Genomic DNA, 22,761 nt, shown 5'->3' on the forward strand with positions numbered 1-22,761 from the left:
CACTGATGAAGGTCAAGTGATCTCAGCTTTCTCCGACCTGCTGCTAAACTTCTCAAGTTCCCGGGCCTCAGCAGAACCAGGCCCTCCAGAACTTGGTGGAGGCTGGACCAAAAAAATAAAACTCACAGGAATGCAGTGCTTCATCCGTCCATCCACTGCAGGACTGTCTCTGTGAGTGTGTGATGATGTTGTTGTATTTCTGTATTTTGAGTCCCATGTGCTCGTGTCCCGGCCAGTCCAGCTCATAGAAACTATGCGGGGACGTTATACTCTCCAGGAAACTGCTGACATCTGTGAGTCCTTCTGTTGATGATTATGACTATTTTTCTTTATGCTAAGACGATGAGCGTTTCTCTCTAACTGATAGAGTCACAGGAGGAACTGTTGGTGCTGAACAGACCAATGACAGTAGCTGTAGATCTCTAAGAAAGTGAAAGGTCAGATTACACCGCTGGTTATGGCGCAGATTTCCAGCTGAAGCATAAATCCTCAGTAAGCTTGGAGCCTGTATTACAGCTTTATGCTGGAATACAGGCAGAGATCGGTGATGATGGTGCGGACTGGTTAGTGTGGGTCTGTGAGTAACTGCACAAACATGAGACCTTACTGAGGCTCAGACTAGTTTATAAGATTATTTTTGTGTCTTTGTTAAATCTGATCTTTGTGTTTGAATCGCCTGCACATACCAGCACACACACCTGCTCTCACATGAGAGACCAGAGCTGTGTTTATGGGAGGACCATCCTGGCCTAAACCAGCCTGCCAGTGACCTGCGGCTAAACTGAGTCTGCGCCCTCAAACCTCACCTAACCTTCAAACTGCTCATTCCAGAGACAGAAGTACCATCACTCACACACACACCGTACCATCGCACACACTCACACACACTCACACACACCTGCCCCTTCGCCCTTTGCTGTCTCGTCGTGGCAGATGCCATGTGAGGCATGAGCCAACTGCCGTCGAGCTCTTTGTTAGTCTTAAGGATGCATGAGGAGAGGGTTTACAACACGAGGCTGGTTTTTAAAGGACATCATCACCATCAGCCCATGACCTTCCTGCAGTTTTCCTATTAATAATTATTTCGAGTGACCTGAGGATCAGCTCCATCAGTCTGACTTCAAACCTTCACGTTTACTTGTTGAAAACTTGCACCTCTATAGTGCCTTTTGCTTTGGGCTTTATGAAGGGCTTTCATTTATGCCTCCTTCTGTCATCACACAGTCACAGACGTGCGTGCATGTACGAGGCTTTGGTCGTACATGCACGGGTACGACCAAAGCCTGTTACACCATCCGCACCAGTTATGCTTCCTGTTATGAGTCACCCCGGTGACTGTTGTTGTAGCTTATGATTGGTTAATTTGGGGGCCGTGCATGTGGCCTGGGCGTGTGTCTGACATCAGCACCAGTTACACTACCGGTACACATTCATAACTCTAGCACCTCGGTCTCCTTCTATCGCAACATCCTTTCTGTCATACCAGTCCTCAGCATGTCCTCCTTCACTGCATCCATCTGTCTTCTCCTCTTGCCTGGCAGCTCCATCTTCATCCTCAACCTTCCCTCCTCTGCACATGTGCAAAACCATCGCAGCCTCTCTGACTCTGAGTTGTCTCTCTGATGGAGCAGTTTGGAACAAGTTAGGCTAAGATTGACGTCAAACACCACGCCTGCATACTCACCGTCATCTCAGTGTTTTGTTACTGCAGTAAGGACAAGGACTGTCATGAGCAATGTTCCCTCTAAGCTGCGTGCGTCCGCAGTTGCACACTGCTGGCATGGTCTCTGCGCACAGAAAATCTGTGTTGCGCACAAACAAATCTAACCTGAATTGAAATTAAAATGAAAACTTTAACAATTCTGTTTTGCAGTGTTAGTCAGTGAGTGACTGGCTGCTCCCGTATGGGATTAGAACGATGCCACCTTATCCCATAGTCCAGCCAAGAATGTGATTCACATTCGTATACACGCAGCTAATCAACGTCGTTGACAGGCTATGACAGCGTCCTTATGTGTCGACGCCGGTGTTTTAGCTAGCAAAGTGGCTGATGTGGAGTGATGCCATGTTAATGACAACGTGGACAACCATTGGAGATGTGAGCAGGACAGACGGAACAATTGACGGAAAAGGTGTGGACTTTATACCAGTTTTTAAATTGTGTTGATCAGCCACGTAAAACTAGAGTTATGATAAAAATATATGCAATGTTTGGTTTCCTTCCTGAATACTACCGTTGTTTATATTTACTGTGGGAAGAAACGGTAAAAACGGCGTTTTATATGGAAAACGCTCGAAAGCGCTCTCCTCCTGTGAGCAAAAACAGAACCAAAAAACCCACCCTTTCCTATTCGTCAAAAAAAGTACCATGTCAATCAATCAAAACATGGCATTTAGTTGTTAGGGAGGGGAAGCTTTATGAGTGACGGCGGTGTTTTGAGATGTGAGAGATTTGCGACGTTTAGAGCTAATCTGTTAGTGTGTAGTGTAGTCAATAGTTTTGTTGTGTGTGTCACAGCAATGAGGCGACTGCTGAATGTTACAGGTGTTACAGCAGTGATACATCTCCTGCTGTCAGGCCTGTCGTTCTCCTTTATCTCATAGTGGACAGAAATTATTTTTGGAGTGGCACAAATAATTTGTGTGGCATCAAATTTGATGCAGAACAGCTGATTGTTCTGTAAATAGTTTGAAATGTTTATTTAAAAAATGCCTTCGCTGCATTTTTAGGTAAACAGCTGCAAAAAACTTTGTTGTCTGCATAACTCAGTTACTTTTTTGAATAAGTAACTATATAATTAATTGCCCAGCATTGGTCATTATATACTGTATTTTGCAGACAGAGTTACAGGACTCTCTCCCAGACCACAGACTTATAATACAAGTCACAGCTTTATAAAAAAAAAAAAAAAGAAAAAAAAAGTTGTGTTTTCAAAATTGGAGTTCAAGTTATTTTTACTTCCAATAGTGTTAACATACTACACAGGTCATGAACAAGATTTTTTTTAATCTTTATTGTAAGTGGGCTAAAATAGTTAATTAAAAGCGTCTAACATAAATGTAAATGCTGTAATTTGATTATTTTAATAAACCATGTAACTTGGATGGATTCGATGCTGCACTGTTCCAAAAAATAGTAATGTCAAAGTATCTTACTGTATATTTTACAGTTTTGTACTGTCTTTCTAGGATATCATTAAATTTACATAAGTAGACTGTGATCTTACATGTCAAAGGTAAAATAACGTAACAGCTCTGTAAATATAGTAAAACACAATTTACTTGTTTTTTAAATATATTTTTTTGTACATATGCATATTTAGATTGTAAAAATACATCCAGAAATGTATCATAATTTCACGAACATTTGTCTGTTATGTGAGAGAATGATCTGTTAAATTCAAATGTCATACTATGGAAAAATATATGAAATGATCGAAAATTAATGAGAACAATCAATAATTAAAGGAGTATTTGAATTATAATTTGCTGAAAATTTCATGTCACCTAGGTCTGATTCAATAATTAAGAGGTAACAAGTGAAAATATAATTAATAGGAATAAAAACTAAAAAAAACATATTGTGGCGTGTTGGGGGAACAGCTAGTTCTCTCCCATCATGCATTGGGACATGTGCTGCTTAGATGTTCTTGTTTTATTGTTTATGGTTACGTTACTTTTAACTGTTATCGTGAATGTTGTGTTTATGCCGTGGTGCAGAGTCACTGACAGTTGTTGTTTTGTAGCGGGAGTGCTGTACCATGAGTGACTTCTGTTGTGCTGTTGTTGAAACTTGAGGCACATGTAGCACCAGCAAGTGTTTTAATAAACAGCTCCCCCTACCAACTTGGGGTTGGATGACAAGCTCAATCTCTCTTTGTGAGCTTCTTTGTTAAGATTCCTTTGCATGCCACAATGTAAAACATTGCACGGCCACGCTGTGCTAATTATAAATTTTGAATAAGAAATGTAGAGTAAGGAATTGCAATTAATATAAATCTCAGAACAGAAATAGGCCTCTGCACCTGGGGTGAGGGTGTGGCCATGAAAACAATGTGACATGCCATTGGATGTTGGGACACATAATAACATGACGCTAAGCATCGGCCAATGAATGTGAACTAACAACAACCAGGTCGCGGGTATGGCTGCGACCGTAGGAAAAAATCCTAATATGAAGGTATTTTACTGCATTTTACAGTAATGTTCTGTTCTTCTAGAATATCATTAAAGTTACGTAAATAGACTTTGACTTCACATTTCAAATGTAAATTAACGTTAAATCACTGTAATGTAATGAAACATAATTTTCATGATTATTAAATGTATCTGTCTGTACATATGCATATTTAGATTGTTAAAATACATTCACAAATGTATCATGATTTCACAAATGTCCGTTATTTGAAAGATCGACCTGTTGAATTCAAATGTAATGCCATGGAAAAGCATATAACATGATCCCTATAAGCTTGTGTTACATCACATAAGTATTGTTATCGTTGCTAGTTAGGGCGATCGTGGCTCAAGAGTTTGCAGTTCGCCTTGTGATCAGAAGGTTGCCGGATCGAGCCCCGGCTCGGACACTCTCCGTCGTTGTGTTCGTGGTCAAGACACTTCGCCTTCTGGCGGTAGCCAGAGGTGCGATATGGCAGCCTCGCCTCTGTCCCAGGGCGTACAATCCATTATTATTTAAACCAACTGTTAACTGTATATTTCTGTACATTTACGTATTATGATTCATATTGCCACGTTCATTGACCTTGTTTATAGGTAATTTCATTGTTTGATCACGTTATAATGTTCCTAATTTAATGTCTAAAAGCACTTGGAAAAGGCAAAATCCCATGTAAAATTAGCGCAACAAACTCTATTTTCATTACTGAAAATGACCGTATTTTTATGGGACAATTATTTTCTGTTATTTTACGGTCGTATTTTGGCGCCCCAGCTGCCGGAATATTACCGTTTTTTTAAGATGTTTTTTTTCCCTATTTATAGATGATTTTATTGTTTAATCACATTAACATGTTCCTAATTTAATGTTTAGCGGCACTTGAAAAAGGCGAGATCCCATATCAAATTAGCGCAACTAATTGTATTTTCATTACTGGAAATAACCGTATTTTTATGGGGAGTTATTTTCTGTTATTTCACGGTCGTATTTTGGCGCCCCAGCTGCCGGAATATTATCGTTGTTTTAGGATGTTTTTTTTAACAGTGTGGCGTGACCACAGTGCACACGTCTGCTGTTGCTCACAGTCCAAGGGATCGCTCAGGGAGTTTGTGTGTTCGCTCAAACACATGAAAAATTAGAGGGAACATTGGTCGTGAGCCTCTACTCTGCTGCAGCAACACAGTTTTCTCACCAATGTCCTGCTTCGGTTCTTCAGCGGCTCTTTGGGGTCAGGTTCTGGAGGATGTCCACCTTCAGTGTTTCAGATTTCTGTTCTCCTTTGGCAGGAGGGGGTGGGGTGTGGGGGGTGTGGGGATGCTGAGTTGTTGCTGCTGTTTATCACATGCAGGGTTTTCTACAGTGCAGTTAGAAACATGAGTGCGGAGTTTAGCTACCTTTGACACAGGACGTCTCTTTTTCCCACCAAAAACCCTTAAACCTCTTTTTCTATTTCATTTTTTTGTTGTTAAAATAATCATATTTTCAGATCTGTACTTTTTATCTGGGCTTTGGGCTTATTACGGGGCACTGAATTCACATCAACCCTGTTAAATACGTCACAATCCTGCCAGCAGTGTCCAGCAGGTGCCTGCACCCGTTCCTGCTTCCGCTGGAGGCTCAGGTGAGCCCGTCCAGCAGTTTTTCTCGTGTTCTGGAGGCTTAGGAGAACTAGCTGTTGTCAGCTCTGTTACCTGCTGAGTTTTCAGCTCAGTCTTCAGCTCAGGCATCAGCTCTGTTTCCAGTTCACCCATTAGCTCTGTCACCAGCTCAGTCAGTTGCTCAGCCACCTGTTCCGCCACTTCCATCCTCTGCTGGAAGCTCCGGTGAGCTCATTCAACCAGCAGGGGACTGCATCTCAGTAATAAATCCCGGACAGACTGTTTGCACTGCACTGCCCCAGCCGTTGCATCCTGTGCCTACAGTTAGCGTCCCTTCTGCTGGAGGTCTTCATACCTGCTGGCCCTGCCTTTGTTCCTGCTGGAGGCCCAGGAGAGCCCCTCCAGCAACCTTCCTCGTCCACTGGGGGTTCAGGAGAACCGCTCCAGCCTCTTGCCACGTCAGCTGGAGGGCCCAGAGAGCCCGTCCAGCTTCATACCACATCAGCTGGGGGTTCTGGAGCGCCCATCCAGCACCTCTCTGTGTCCACTGACGGCTCTAGTGAGTCCGTTCAGCCACCACCTGCTCCACCACCTGCGGCTTCCACACTGTCACCTGCAGCACCACCATCTGGTCCTGCCTCACCTGGTCCTGCCTCGTCCACATCTGGTTTGGTGTCAGTGGCCACCTTCCAGGCCGCTGACTGGACTTCTTCACCAGCACAGACAGCCTTTGGACCTGCTCAATCGCCACCGTCTTCCACGTGGTCAGGCTCCTGAACTACTTCGTCGCCACCGCTGGCTCTGCGGTCGGCCTCCTGAACTGATAAACCATGGACTGTTATGCTGTCACCCTCCGGGTTGACCTCCTGAGTGGTGCTTTTGGACTTTGTTCACCTGGAGTCAGGGTCAGCTCCTGAAATGTTTATTAACTGTTTCCTGGGCTCCTGTGCCTTTAGTGGGCCTTTGTTTCGGACTGTTTGAGTTCCAGGTTTTCTTGTGAACCTTTTTGTTTTATTGATTAGTTTCAGGGTCAGTTTTAGGTTGTTTATTTAGTCTCCTCTTGTTTGCCTTAGTATTTTTCTATCAGTTCATTCATGTCTGCATTTTGAGTCCACTCCTTACTACTTACTTACTAAGTAAGTACTACTTACTTACTACTTACTGAATATTTGCTGAAGTTTAGGATGCTCAGTCAAATTAATCAGCTCTTCAAACTTAATACAACACGCATGAAAGCCATGACCCAGAAAAGTGGATTCACATCAAATTTTAAACCTGGCTTTAAACACTGAACATCTTATTAATCTCTTAATTAATATTTTACTCATGAACAGAAAGACTGAGCAGGCACAAGTTTGGTTTTGACTCGTCTTTGAGACCGGATGCTTCAGACTCTTTCCTCCACTCTGTGAGACCTGAGAAGACTGATGACAGGAACCTGAGGGCATCAGTAAAGGCATTGACGGGTTCATATCCAGACTCTCTGAGATCAAAGCTCCTACCACCACCACTAAAATCAGAGTATTTTACCCTGAAACAAAGCGCTTTACCCATGCAGGAAATAGTTAGCATGGTGACAAATGAAGGTCAGAGAGCGATGATGGCAGAGCCAAAGACAGCAGAGTAGTTGGGGCAGATTTAGCTGAGGAGTGCAGTCTGCTGCCTCAGAAACCACTTGATCAAATCCTGCCGAGCACTCATCTCCCTGCAGGGCTCGTTAAAGTTTCATCTCCACTAATCATCAACCGGCAGAGAGATGGAGCAGATGTACTGTACGCTGCCTGACCCAAGATGTTTCCTCTGAATTAGACTCAGACCCTCGTAATACCAGGACTCTGGAACAACATGCATGAAAAAAAATGTTTGAAAAAGTCATGCCTACAGGTTACCGCGCGGAGGCGTTCGTGTGACAGCGGCAGGAAGTTCCCGAGCGTTCAAGTCTTTCTTTGATTTGATGTGTTTCCATCGTCTCGTGTTCAGACATGTTTGTATGAACTTCTTCTTACGGTCATTGCATTTAGCACGCCCTTTGAATTTTGGTTTAAAGGTACCGGCTTTACAGCCACCGCTCAGACGCTCCAGGCCCCAGCCATCATAGAAGTCCTGAACTCAGCCGTCTACATCAGATGACAACCGAAGCCTCGGTTTGCTGCTCCACTTCATGGATATTTATTCCATTAAGGGACCATTTTCAACTCATTAGCCTCTGTTTAGATAACACTTTTATTTGCAACATTAGTTAAAATATTTTTCCATATTTTCTTTAATAAAGGTTAATATTTTTATTAGAATTTTAGACAGCAAGTGTTCATGAGTCACGTCTGCCCTCCAATATCTTTAGCTGCACTTGTAGCTAGCCTTTTATACCATCTGTTCAGATTTGTGTTCGATCATTTTATTATATTACATTGAATTTTTACGGGCTGTGTCCACAGGCAGGGTTTTCTCTTCAACTTCATGAACATGAAGCCAATTTTTTGAGTACAATACAACTGAAGTATATTCAATTCAATTTCAATTCAATTTTATTTATATAGTGCCAAATCACAACAAAAGTCGCCTCAAGGCGCTTCATAGATACAGAGAAAAACCCAACAATCATATGACCCCCTATGAGCAAGCACTTTGGCGACAGTGGGAAGGAAAAACTCCCTTTTAACAGGAAGAAACCTCCGGCAGAACCAGGCTCAGGGAGGGGCGGCCATCTGCTGCGACCGGTTGGGGTGAGAGAAGGAAGACAGGATAAAAGACATGCTGTGGAAGAGAGACAGAGGTTAATAACAGATATGATTCAATACAGAGAGGTCTGTTAATACATAGTGAGCGAGAAAGGTGACTGGAAAGGAAAAACTCAATGCATCATGGGAATCCCCCGGCAGCCTACATCTATTGCAGCATAACTAAGGGAGGATTCAGGGTCACCTGGTCCAGCCCTAACTATATGCTTTAGCAAAAAGGAAAGTTTTAAGCCTAATCTTAAAAGTAGAGATAGTGTCAGTCTCCCGAATCCAAACTGGAAGCTGGTTCCACAGAAGAGGGGCCTGAAAACTGAAGGCTCTCCCTCCCATTCTACTTTAAAATACTCTAGGAACAACAAGTGGGCCTGCAGAGCGGGAGTGAAGTGCTCTAATAGGGTGATATGGTACTACAAGGTCATTAAGATAAGATGGGGCCTGATTATTTAAGACCTTGTATGTGAGGAGCAGGATTTTGAATTCAATTCTGGATTTAACAGGAAGCCAATGAAGGGAAGCGAAAACAGGAGAAATATGCTCTCTCTTTCTAGTCCCTGTCAGTACTCTTGCTGCAGCATTTTGGATTAGCTGAAGGCTTTTCAGTGAGATTTTGGACATCCTGATAATAATGAATTGCAGTAATCCAGCCTGGAAGTAATAAATGCATGAACTAGTTTTTCAGCGTCACTCTGAGACAGGATATTTCTAATTTTAGAGATGTTGCGCAAATGGAAGAACGCAGTCTTACATATTTGTTTAATATGTGCGTTGAAGGACATATCCTGGTCAAAAATGACTCCAAGGTTCCTCACAGTGTTACTGGAGGCCAAGGTAATGCCATCCAGAGTAAGAATCTGGTTAGATACCATATTTCTAAGCTTTTCAGCACCGAGTACAGTGACCTCAGTTTTATCTGAATTAAGAAGCAGAAAGTTAGTGGCCATCCAAGTCTTTATGTCTTTAAGACATTCCTGCAGTTTAACTAATTGGTGTGTGTTATCTGGCTTCATGGACAGATAGAGCTGGGTGTCATCTGCATAGCAGTGAAAATGTATGCTATGTCTTCTAATGATGCTGCCTAGGGGAAGCATGTATAATGTAAACAGAATTGGTCCTAGCACTGAACCCTGTGGAACTCCATAATTAACCTCAGTGTGTGAAGAGGACTCTCCATTTACATGCACAAATTGGAGTCTATTAGATAGATATGATACAAACCACTGCAGTGCAGTACCTGTAATACCTATAGCATGTTCTAATCGCTCTAATAGGATATTATGGTCAACAGTATCGAATGCTGCACTAAGGTCAAGAAGGACAAGCACAGAGATGAGTCCACTGTCAGAGGCCATAAGAAGATCATTTGTAACCTTCACTAAAGCTGTTTCTGTGCTGTGATGAACTCTGAAACCTGACTGAAACTCTTCAAATAAACCATTCCTCTGCAGATGATCTGTTAGCTGTTTGACAACTACTCTTTCAAGGATTTTTGATATGAAAGGAAGGTTGGAGATTGGCCTATAATTAGCTAAGACTGCTGGGTCTAGAGATGGCTTTTTGAGTAAAGGTTTAACTGCAGCCACCTTGAAGGCCTGTGGTACATAGCCGATTATTAGAGATAGGTTGATCATATATAAGATCGAAGAATTAATCAATGGCAGGACTTCTTTGAGCAGTTTTGTAGGAATGGGGTCTAAAAGACACGTTGATGGTTTGGAGGAAGTAATTATTGAAGTTAACTCAGAAAGATCGATTGGAGAAAAAGAGTCTAACTTAACATCAATGGTACTAAGAGTAGCTGTAGATAATATTACATCTGTGGGATGATTATTGGTAATTTTTTCTCTAATGATAAAAATTTTATTTGTGAAGAAGTTCATGAAGTCATTACTAGTTAACGTTAAAGGGATGGTTGGCTCAAAAGAGCTCTGACTTTTTGTCAGCCTGGCTACAGTGCTGAAGAGAAACCTGGGGTTGTTCTTATTTTCTTCAATCAGTGATGAGTAGTAAGCTGTTCTGGCTTTGCGGAGGGCTTTCTTATAAAGCAACAAACTATTTCTCCAGGCTAAATGATGATCCTCTAAATTTGTGACACGCCATTTCCTCTCCAGCTTACGAGTCATCTGCTTTAGGGTACGTGTTTGAGAATTATACCACGGGGTCAGGTACTTCTGATTAGAGACCTTAGTTTTCACTGGAGCTACAGTATCCAGAGTCGTACGTAGTGAGGAGGTGAAATTATTAACAAGATAATCGACCTCTGTTGGGGTAGCGTTCAGATAGCTGCTCTGCTCTGTGTTGGTACAGGGCATTGACGATGATAACAGTGGGTGGATTATATTCTTAAACTTAGTTACAGCGCTTTCAGAAAGACATCTACTTTGATAAAGTCCACTCTCCACTGCTGCGTAATCAATTATTGTAAATGTAAATGTTATCAAGAAATGATCAGACAGGAGAGGGTTTTCAGGAAACACTGTTAAATGTTCAGTTTCTATGCCATATGTTAAAACAAGATCTTGAGTGTGATTAAAGTGGTGGGTGGGTTCTTTTACATTTTGAGAGAAACCAATTGAGTCTAACAACAGATTAAATGCCATGTTGAGGCTGTCATTTTTAGCATCAACATGGATGTTAAAATCACCCACAATAATTATTTTATCTGAGCTCAGAACTAAATTAGATATAAAGTCTGAGAAATCAGACAGAAACTCTGTGTAAGGCCCAGGTGGACGATAGATGATAACAAGTAAGACTGGTTTCTGAGTTTCACAGCTGGGGTGGACAATGTTAAGCATCAGGCTTTCAAATGAATTAAAAGTCTGTCTTGGTCTTTCATTAATTAATAGACTGGTGTGAAAAATTGCTGCCACACCGCCCCCTCGACCTGTGCTTCGAGATTTCTGGTAGTTAGAATGACTCGGGGGTGTTGATTCATTTAAACTAACATAATCATCCTGCTGCAACCAGGTTTCTGTAAGGCAGAGTAAATCAATTTGTTGATCAATTATTAAGTCATGTACTAACAGAGACTTGGAGGAGAGAGACCTAATATTTAATAATCCACATTTCACTGTTTTACTCTTTGGTTCAGATGTGGATACTGTATTGTTCTTTCTTTGTAAATGTTTAAGTTGTTTGTTGCTGGTTTTTTGTTTGTTTTTTGTCTTTTTGGAAGCTGACACAGTCTCTATGGAGATGGGTTTTTGGGGGGGTAGCAGGAGGAGAGAAGCTGCAGAGAGGCGTGTAAGACTGCAACTCTGCTTCCTGGTCCCAACTCTGGATAGTCATGTTTTGAGGGGTTTAATAAATTTGTCCATATTTCTAGAAATGAGAGCTGCTCCATCCAAAGTGGGATGGATGCCATCTCTCCTAACAAGACCAGGTTTCCTCCAGAAGGTTTGCCAATTATCTATGAAGCCCACATCATTTCTGGGACACCACTCAGACAGCCAGCAATTTAAGGAGAACATGCGGCTAAACATGTCACTCCTGGTCTGATTGGGGAGGGGACCAGAGAAAACTACAGAGTCCGACATTGTTTTGGCAAAGTTGCACACCGATTCAATATTGATTTTAGTGACCTCCAATTGGCGTAACCGGGTGTCATTACTGCCGACGTGAATTATGATTTTACTGAATTTACGTTTACCCTTAGCCAGCAGTTTTAAATTTCCTTCAATGTCGCCTGCTCTGGCCCCTGGAAGACAATTGACTATGGTTGCCGGTGTCTCTAGCTTCACATGTCTGAGAACAGAATCACCAATTACCAGAGTTTGACCCCCGGCGGGTGTGTCACCGAGTGGGGAAAAACGGTTAGACACATGAACGGGTTGGTGGTGTACCTGGGGCTTCTGTTTAGGACTATGTTTCCTCCTCACCGTTACCCAGCCGCCCTCTTTCCACAGCTGCTTGGGATCTGCCGGGGAACAGCTAGCGGGGCCTACGCTATCTTCGGCTGCACCAGCTACAGGGGCCTGGCTAGCTAAGGGTGAGTGAAGGGTGCGAAGCCGAGTCTCCAGTTCAGTAATCCTGGCCTCCAGAGCTGCAAATATGCTACATTTGTTACAGATATCATTACTGCTAAAGGAGGCCGAGGAGTAACTAAACATCTGACACAATGTGTCAGATGTTTAGTATATAAAATCAAAGATTTATTTACTCAAACAATTAATCTTTAATTAAAATGTGCTCAGTGAGAAATGAATGTGTAACAGTTCAGTAAATTTAATTAGAGCAGAACATTTTATATTTTACAAAATTGTATGGAAAATTTCAAATTAAAAAGTGAGAATTTCAATGTAAAGTTGAAATTCAGAGTCTCTTCAGCAGAGAGTTTTTTTCCTTGTTAAGGTCACGACACAAACACAAAATATAACCAATCAGGATCGAGAGTGTGCAGACATGACAACATCAACACTGTAAATACCCACGGAGCTCGAATGCATCACTTGTTCCCAACTAATAAATTAATAAACTAACAAATAAAACTAATAAATAAAAACACATTCACACAGGACGCACTATTACACACACACACCCACGCACACAAACTCACACATTAATATTTAGTGTTTCTGCGATAAATCAGATCGTCTGTTTTCCTGCTCTCATTTATCGCTGTGCAGTGTGTTTGTGTCTGTGTGTGCATGTGTGTCTGCGGTGGTGTGTGTGTGTGCAAGTGAAGGTGAAGAATATTAAAATGAAATTACAGCGAGGCTGAGTGAGTCTAAATGCCCTCATTACTGACTGTCAGCACCACGATGTATTCGCAGTGACAGACACACACACTCAGGCCCTGCTGGAACGAATGAATCCAATTAGCTCTGCTGTACATCCTGACAAACACACATTAAAAGTGTATATGGTGATTTATAAGAGCTTCCATCAGCCGTCCATGCAGCTTGTATGTTCCCTTATCCTCCACCTCCTCCTCTTCATCATCGACCCCCCCCCCCCCCCCCCCCACTCTGACCCTGACTTGTCAGTCATGGTGTAACAGACTCACAGATCCCTCAAGAGTTATTCAATTATCAGGTCTGCATTGACGGGGATAAACAAAGCACAAACACACACACACACAGACACACCTATGTGAATACTCAGCGCACATTAATGCTCACTAAACAGACCTGTGTGGCGTGGCAGAAAAACAGGACACCAGTGGAAATAAACTTCCTCAAACCTGGAGAAGCTTTCGTGAGTGGGGGAACAGAATGTGTATTTCAGCTTTAGGGGGCTCACACTCTTCTACAGTGAGGCGGGTCCATCCTTCAAGAACCCAAGAGGAGCAGTGCAGATCATTGAACCAGCTCCTTGCAGCCTCGAGGGTGTGTGAGAGTTTTTCCAGACAGTCTGCTCGTGTTTTCTGGACCTGGAGAAGAAATCTGACTGCAGCCCCTGTAGACGTGCTTGGTTTGCATCACCATAATGGAAAGACGGGTGGGCCTCACAGCCTGTTTGATGTGTTTCTGTGGGTGTTACCAAGCAATGACTCCACTGCGGCACTTTTGCCAGGGTGAGAATCGGCACCTCCAAGTCTGAGGCCAGGGTTCAGAGAAGCAGAGCGCTGGGGTGAAGACTGAGGAGAGTGTGAAGGATGTTCTGCCCTCACCTGCCGTACCGAGGTGTGGGCGGTGACTGAGGTGGAAATGAGCTTCCACTGAAGGAGTGTGAGGGCTGTCCATAGGAGAAGAGCCATTGCTCCTTCACATCAACAGCCGACCACAGCTGGCCTGGTTTGACATCTGGCCTGCATGGTGCCTGGGTGACCAGCGCCAGGACATTACGTCTCTCTGCTGACTTGGGAACGTCTGGAGAAGGAGTACAGTTTATGACCTTCAGATGAAGCTAACTTTATAACTCAGCTGAACCTGAATCCTCTCGTTCAGGGACGCCTTGATCGGCTGTGCTAATCCTGTTATTGGAGCCTTTCAGCATTTTTAGCTCAGCCATGTCTCAGACTGATTTTGTGTGCAGAACTGTTTGTTATCAGTTAGAGAATAATCAATGTGACATGTCATAAGCAAGCGATCATGAAGTGATCGCAAATCCATGGTTGATGAATATGAAATGCAGATTTTGTGATGGGCCATTTAATTATGATTAGTCATCTACGGTGTGTAAATGCTCCACATCTCGTCATGAGTTAGACACGCAGTTTGAAACCTGCGAGTGAGTTCATTCATTCACTCATGTGTAATAAATGATTTATGATTTGAGTACTTGTTGGTGCACATGCCTCGACAAACTTTTGATCTGATTATGAGATTTATTGTGCATGAAAAATTAAAGTGCAGACACTCCAAGGAAAATAGACAGGTTAACACGGCAGAGTCACACCTGTTTAAAGAACCACCCCATCAACTCATCAGCACAGAGAAAACACAGGAATAAAAGTTCCACACAACAACAAGACGCAGTGAAGCTCATCGATCTATCAAGAGCAGCAGAAAAACAGAGCACTGCAATTGCATCATCACACCCATCACTGCTGACATTATAACGAGTTCAGCTTTCAGCAGCTCAACATTACACGTGTGAATACTTCAGGGTCCCTGGACCACTGCAGAACCTCCACATGTTCACTGATGAGAGGATATAAAACTTGAATAAAAGTCTGTGGATGCAGAGTAGTGAAGCTCAACATCAGGTTCCATGTTCAGAAGCAATCAGTAGCGCAATTAGTGCTCACATCAGAAATGTCTGACAGCAAGATGGACTGTCCCTTTAATCCTTCCAGCTGCAGCGTGTTCCTAAATCCAGAAATAATCCAGGCGCAACAGAAAGCTCTCGTGTGCACTTTTTCTGTCCCTGCCCTTGTAAAGACCTCAGGACACGAATGTGACACCGCCGGGCGCCGCACGTACGTAGATATAATTAGAAAAAGATTTAGTGCATGAGAAAGTGCAGAGAAAAGCCCCGCAGCATGAGGGTAACTGAAATCAGATAACTATAAAACAAGCAGGATATTCACATCAGTAACACTGAGCTGTAACAGTGGATCATAAATCCATATATATTATATAAGTACTTGAGTATATGAGTATCACTTTGCTTTCTACTCATTTAGATGAATAGAGCACCTGAACAGCAGCGTGGTGCTTTGAGCAGAGTCTATTTCACATGAATCTGTGAACACTTTACCTCAATGTATATGAGGTAAAGTGTTGTGGGGTCCCACAGGGATCCATTTTGGGTCCCATGTTAATCACCATGCTAGCCCTAGGGCTAATCGTGCAGAGCGATGGCCTTGGCTGCCTAGTCTCTGTGTCCTGTTAAAGCCCATCAGCTCTGATGACTCACACACTCGCTCTGCTTCATGGTGCAAAATAATCCCACCCAGCACAAGCACCGCCATTGGTCTGTCCTCTTGTCTGGGCCTCGTGACCTCAGGGTGACCTTTGACTCATAGCAGGTCATCCGCGCTGTCCTTTGTCCTCCACATCAGTCATCCTCTCACACAGTTGAGCTTCACCTGAAATCTGAAGAGCTCAGACAGACGAACTCTGCAGCATCTTCCTCTTCCTCTCTTCTTCTCTCCTTAAATTTTTTAAAACAATGAATGCCTTCTGAAAGTTTGACCTCCTTTTTTTCATGTGTGTGATTGTAAGAATACTTGCTTTCTCTCATTTCCACTGAGTTAATAGTGATAACAACTGAAATAGTCACTTAAGGTAACTAAAGGTAAAGTAATAAAGGTCCCTTACTTTGTAAAGTTCCTGCTGATGATTAACTGTGCAGTTCTCTGAAACTCCAACACTACTCAAATTTCATTAGGAGCCATTACTCTGACATTACCCTTTGTAAGGTGAGTAACTACAGACTGGAGCAAGGAGGTTCATAAATGATTGGGAGGGTAAGTTAGCTCATGATGTCAGTGTGTTTCCTTCCTGTCCTCCTCAGTATTTGGAGCTGTTATGGGTCTAAAAGCAGAAGAATTCCTTTTTCTAAATTCTGTGAGCTGATCCTTTAATAACTCCTAACTTAACTTGTGATAGACTTGTTGGAGCTTTCCGTCGGGACACATCTGGCAAATGTGAGGATTTATGTGCATCAGATTCCTTGTGACCCCCATCAGACTGAGAACGCTCGCTGTAATGACAGCGGGGCGTATGCAAACACATACACACACTCATGTGCTGAGGTGCATGGCACTAAACTGCTTCCCCAAACCTGCCAGCAGCGACGGAGGCTCAGTGCTGTTTTAAGGCGCGCGAGCCAATCTAGCAGCGGCAGCGCTCCATTACACGGTCAGTGAGGTGGGGTGGTGCCGTGATGGAAATAGCTGCCTCTTTTCTGTAGGTCACAGAGGACGCCGGTACACGCACCAGGCCCGTCCGCTCGCGCCAACGTGCTTGTGATTCATCTCATTTCCTCTGCATTCGTCTGAAGCCTGCTTTCCAGGTGGGGGGGAGGGGGGGCAGTAAGACGAGCTCACCCTGTGAAGATGGTGCAGAAAGCAATATAACCATGAGTGTGACCGAGGGCGAGCCATCCTGATGCAGACGCTGGCTCGTCAGCTATGCTAATATGTAAATGTGCAAATGAGCATTCCCACTCAGGGACTCTTAATTAAAGAAACAGAGAGAGAAAATATCACCAGACACAGACAGGAAATTGTGTGCAGCCAGGTTAAACATTCAGGAGGAGCGCCACGGTGATGCCACCAATCAGAGAGCAGCCCCTACCTGCCGCTCGCCCTCATATTCAGAACAAACAGCGCCATGTTTGCTCATCGTAATGAGATCCAAACCAGGATCTAAATCACTCCACAGAGCGCTGTTTGGAGTTCACAGCAGCTTCAGTGCCTTGCTTTGTTCTCAGCCCCAGAACCACAGCCGGAACCACAGGCCCAACTAAATACTCACGCCCGAGCCCTCAGACCAAACCACCGCCATGGCCGCCTCAGAGAGACCACACCTCTGATACCGGACGCAAACACCACCTCTGTGGACGCACTGAAGAGAGAACATCCACCAGGTCACTGCAGCCACATGCTAAACAAGTTTCTAAAACCCAGTCACGTCAAGTTATTCATGAGCATGGTGGACCAACGTGCCACACAACTAGCTGGAAAAAAGCAGAGCAAGAAAATACTGAAGACTAGAAGAAAGAAAAGTGTCAGAAACTAAATATGTAAAGACTTCAAACAAAGATTTTAAAGATGCTGAGTGTTGGAGAGGTCATAATTTGAAGAGCCAGACCGCTGAGCCGCTGACCTTAACGAGCTGTTAGCACTGTGCTTAGTTAAAGTTCAGAAAGGTAAGAGTGCTGATCCATGTACTGACTTCAAAACAAACAATAAAATGTTAAAATCAATTCTAAAGCGCACTAAAGTGAAAAAGAGGGAAACACAATCTCGTTTACGAGCGCCTGTCAGGAGAAGAGCTGCAGATGCTGGAATCAATAATCTAGCCTGGACGAAGTGAAAGCATGAATTAGTTCATCAAAGTCAGCAGATGAGAGAATGTTTTTAGTCTCTGCAAGTCTAAAAGATGATTCCCTTTCAAGTCAGGTTTTATAAGCACAGTTATGTATACCAGGCATGAACAGGTCCACACCTGTATATGGACAAACCCTCAGCAGCCATGATGGACATAAGGACAGCAAATCGTGTAAATTAACAGGTGGTGTATACCATGACTCCGTGCAGAGATCTGCAGGTGAAGCCTGAGTGCACACAGGTGAGTGTGTGCTCACAGCGGGAGCTCTGAGAGGTGCCGCCGTCTTTGGCTCAGTGAAAATGAACAGTAGGTGTGACTGTGCCCTTATTTGAAATGCAAATAAAGTCCAAAAACCTTTTAGAGCACCCCGTAGGTTTCTCCTACATTACCTGTGGCAAAGGCCATATTTAATTACTCCTTCTGTCACTCAGAGTCCCTCTGCCAGCAGTCGCTTCATCCCGGCTGCTTTCAGCCTCAGCGGGAGGCAAGCCACCCTCCGAGGCCGCCGAGACCCGGAGGACCTGTGGGATTCCCGTGATTATGCAGCTCTCCGCTCTCCATCTGGGGTTAATGGAGGCTAAAAGGAAAAGAACGAGCCTGCTCCGGATTCTTTTTACAGGCAATCAAACACGATTCATGCTCCGATACCGGCCGTCACCTGCTGCAGAGTGCACTCTGGGGGGGGGAGGGGATTCGTGGGGGGGTCCTGGGGACATTTATTTGGATTTTTGCCTTCTGGCTCTCAGCTCAGTGCTGAGGTTCTTTTGGTGGTCTTACTCCAACTCCCACTGACTGATGTATCTGCTGCTTCTCCATAGGTCACACTTAGACACCGAAACCACAGAAACCTCCTGCTGCTGTCACCGAGAGGAGCTTGTAAAAACCTGGGAGCTGTCTGCAGGGGCAAAGGATCATCTAAATACTCCACCAATAACCACGTCATGACTTTCGGCCCATGCAGCCCCCACCCAACAGCTGACATAACCTCTCCATATGTGGGCAACCCAACATAAGCCACTGCCTGAACTGGACTCTGGACTTCTCTGCCAGGTTTCTCAGTGAGTCCTAAAAGCAGCCCGGGTTAGGCCCCGAGGAGTCATCGAGGAGTTGAGTTGCTGAATCAGCTGATTGAAGAGTGGAGAAGCTTTCCTGCATCATATGTTGGAAATACACATTCTTAAAAACAACCTTTGCATATAAGGGAGCAATAAGAGCATCAATCTATCACCTTCACAGGTTCTTCACAGTGAAGAGATCCAGCCTGCTGTGGAGGAGCATCGCTGCTGCTGAAGCAACAAGCAACCTTTGATGGGAAGAGAGCTCAGCCCAGCAGGCAGGTCAGCTGATTACATGCTTCTCTCTAAGCATGCTCAACCCGCTGAACTGATATCCACATGGAGGACAGAATATGTAACTGAAAGCTGACAGCAGGACGGACAGAGACGGTAAACCCCGGAAAACTGGCAGAACAACCTCGGGATGAGTTCTCTCCAGCCACCGTGTGAGAATTAAATATGCCGTCTGGTGCACTAACAAAGGATCTCAGTTCAACCTTCAGGTGTTAGCACCTTTCCTCAAGATTAACAAACCGTCCCACCCGCATCGCTGTTTGTTTCATCCAGATGGTTTGAGGTCTGGATTCTGGGAATACCTTTAGCTTGGAGCCCCTTCTGGGGATTTTAAAGGTCGCCTGGCATTTACATGTAAACAGCTAAGTCACTTCAACGTGAGTCACTGTGATTCCTACACCTGCTGCAGAGGTTATCCTCCAAACTACTGTATTTTTCAGACTATAAGGTGCACTTAAAATTCTTTAATTTTCAAAAATCGACAGTGCGCCTTATGTATCAATTCTGGTTGAGCTCACTGACCTCAAACCGATTTTTTGTGGTACACGGCGCTCAAAAATCTGCTTCAACATAATATTATGGTGTGATTATAAGGACCCCAAAATGGCACCTGTTAAGAGACATGCCTACGGGCCGAAATCGCCCACCTGTTAAACTCAGACACTGTAGATCGAGAATTTGATGGATTTCTGGACGAAGAATGAACTGAAAAAGTGAATGTTTTGTTCTGTATTTTATGTGTTACAACTGAACAATGTTGAGAGTCATTGTGAATGAGTTGAATAAAGTTTGAATTATGTGACATTTTTGTTTTGCTTAATGCACCTTATAATCCGGTGTGCCTTCTGTAACAAAATAGACCCGTTCATTGATATTGTGCCTTATAATCCGGTGCGCCTTATAGTCCAAAAACTACGGTACATTATCAGTTGTAATCACACATAAATAAATCCAGGACCAGGACAAGAGTGGGAGAAGATCCACACAAGGACCCTCTGGCTGTTTGCTGACCGCTGTTTCATTATCAGCTCATTGACAGCTGGGATAGGCTCCAGCGCCCCCCGCGACCCTGAAAAGGATAAGCGGAAGCGAATGGATGGATGGACCTGATCTCCTCTTCAAAGGCTGAAACTGAAGTCAACATGAAGAGGTGGTTGCATAAATCTTATCTGGACCAAAGCTTCACTTTGTTCACTTTACTGTTTCACCATAGGCACCAAGTGAACAAGGCCTGGCATCTGGAACAATACACAGCTAAAAATGTCATATTAAATTAAAATGTTATATATTTCCAAAGCATAAAGAGTACTTTATGAAACGTACCTGTACATAACGTTAACCTTCATGTCACAGAGCTTGAATTTCCACCAAACTGCACCAGCGGAGCTCAGGGTGCACTCCCGGTCATCAGATACATGCACGAAACAAACGTTTGACCTTTGAACTGCACCCCGACACTAACACAGAACCAGTGAAAGGATGCTAGCGGTCACAGTGATTGAATGGTTCTGTCTGCTCGAGCAAGTAAGCAGCCTTGGTATTAGCATTCAGAACTACCTGAAAACAATCCAGGGCAGATTTACTAGTTGAGGAAAACAGCGATCGACAGAAATCCATACAGGACGAGACTGAGTACATCAACTTACACCATCTTACACCCCAAAAATCCCTCCATAAGCTTCAACTGGTTCAAAACTCATTATTATCAGAACCCCCTCCTGCCAGCACATTACCCCTGTTCTTCAGGAACTTCACTGGCTCCCAGTGAAATTCAAGATAATATACAAACTTCTTCTGCTTACCTTCAAGACCCTTCATAACCTTGCTCCTCCTTACCTTTTTGACCTGTTAAGCACTACCTACCCGCTACTACCGCTCACTTCAATCTTCTTCTTCTATTCTGTGCCTTGTTTCCACCTCACCACAGTGGGAAGGAGAGCTTTCAGCTGCTCTACTCCCAGGCTGTGGAGCTCTCTACCCCCAGATTTAAGAAACATTGATTCCCTCCCCCTGTTTAAATCTTTAACTCAAAACCCATCTGTTCAAATCTGAATATTCACTGTGAACCCACTGTTTGTTTTTGTTTTTATTGTCCTTCATTTTGTCATCTATATTATATGTTTTATTCTATTGTTAAGTGTCCTTGGGTGTCTTGAAAGGCGCTTTTAAAATAATTTAAATAATAATAATAATAATAATAATAATTATTATTATTATTATTATTATTATTATTATTTTATACTTATTATTATTATTATTATTAATAATAATAATAATAATAATAATAATAATAATAATAATAATAATAATAATAATAATAATAATTATTATTATTATTATTATTATTATTATTGTTGTTGTTGTTAATATCTATAGAAACTATATACCGGTATAAGTAGGTATGGAAGGACAGGGACTGATAGAAGGCACATTATGAACATCAAGAACAGACGCCCTAAATTAGCACTGATCAGCAGGATCACCACGTTTTATAAGGCAGCAGCCATAACCTCTGGCTGTGTGGTCCCTGGCAGCAGTCAGGCGGTCCGTTAGCATCAATAATAACCCGATCGATATATCAATGACTGATAAACATGTGTCAGAGTTGACTGTATGTCCACTGTGTTCGCTCATTATCTTCGTGCCGCTGTGACGGCTCGCCCTACTCTAACTTCAAGTTCCTCTTCATGTTGTAAGCCTGACTCGTGCAGGTAATCAGTCCTTGTTACAAATGTCTGTGTTTATTTGTATGAAACATCTGAAAACACCGGCCTCACTGCATGACTGCACATCTGATATTTCTGTTTCTCTGCTGAAGCAGCTTCATCACTCAAAACCACGAAAAGTGCTCACTTTAATCAGACAAGTCCATCAAGTGCTTAACCTCCACCCTCAAGGCTGAGTGCGCACACACACATACACACTAACACACACATACACACTAACACACACATACACACTAACACACACACTCCCCACTCATACATGAATAAGCTTGATGAGATGAGTCTGACCCCAACTCTGTGCTGAATGTATGAAGGTGCTGAAAGGAAACAGTTTGCATCATTAAATGATGGCAGTGAGCTCTGTGAGCTCAGCCTCAACAGCCAGGCTGAACCAATGAAAATGCTGAAAATGTGGAGCAGGAAATTGAAAAACCAAACAGGGACTGACGGACTGAAGGTGGCGATAAAATTGACCTACAGGAACAGGAGGCCTGATTCCAGCGTGAGATCCACTCCCAGAGCTCGACTAACAGGTTCAGGTTCAAATGGTCATCAATCCAAACACAGCTCTCGGATATTAATAAATGACTGACCTGTAGTCTATGAAGAGCATCCTCATGTAGCTCTTCCTGTTCTCCAGATGGCTCAGCGCTCTCTGTGAAGGGCGATGGACCGATTTGCTCTGTAAGCAAACTACTAACCCCTCCGTGGAGGGAGGGGGGTAGAGAGT

At 43.4% G+C, this 22,761-nt stretch overlaps 1 protein-coding gene across 1 annotated transcript in view; it reads right to left on the reverse strand.

Annotated features, from left to right (window-relative positions):
• Window positions 1-22,761, reverse strand: part of gfra2b (GDNF family receptor alpha 2b) — a 145,236-nt gene that overhangs the window by 28,430 nt on the left and 94,045 nt on the right. The gene's annotated exons all lie outside the window — the stretch shown is intronic.

Source organism: Neolamprologus brichardi, chromosome 7 (genome assembly GCF_056152115.1).
Source record: "Neolamprologus brichardi isolate AB-2024 chromosome 7, ASM5615211v1, whole genome shotgun sequence".
NCBI classification, from domain to species: Eukaryota; Metazoa; Chordata; class Actinopteri; order Cichliformes; family Cichlidae; genus Neolamprologus; species Neolamprologus brichardi.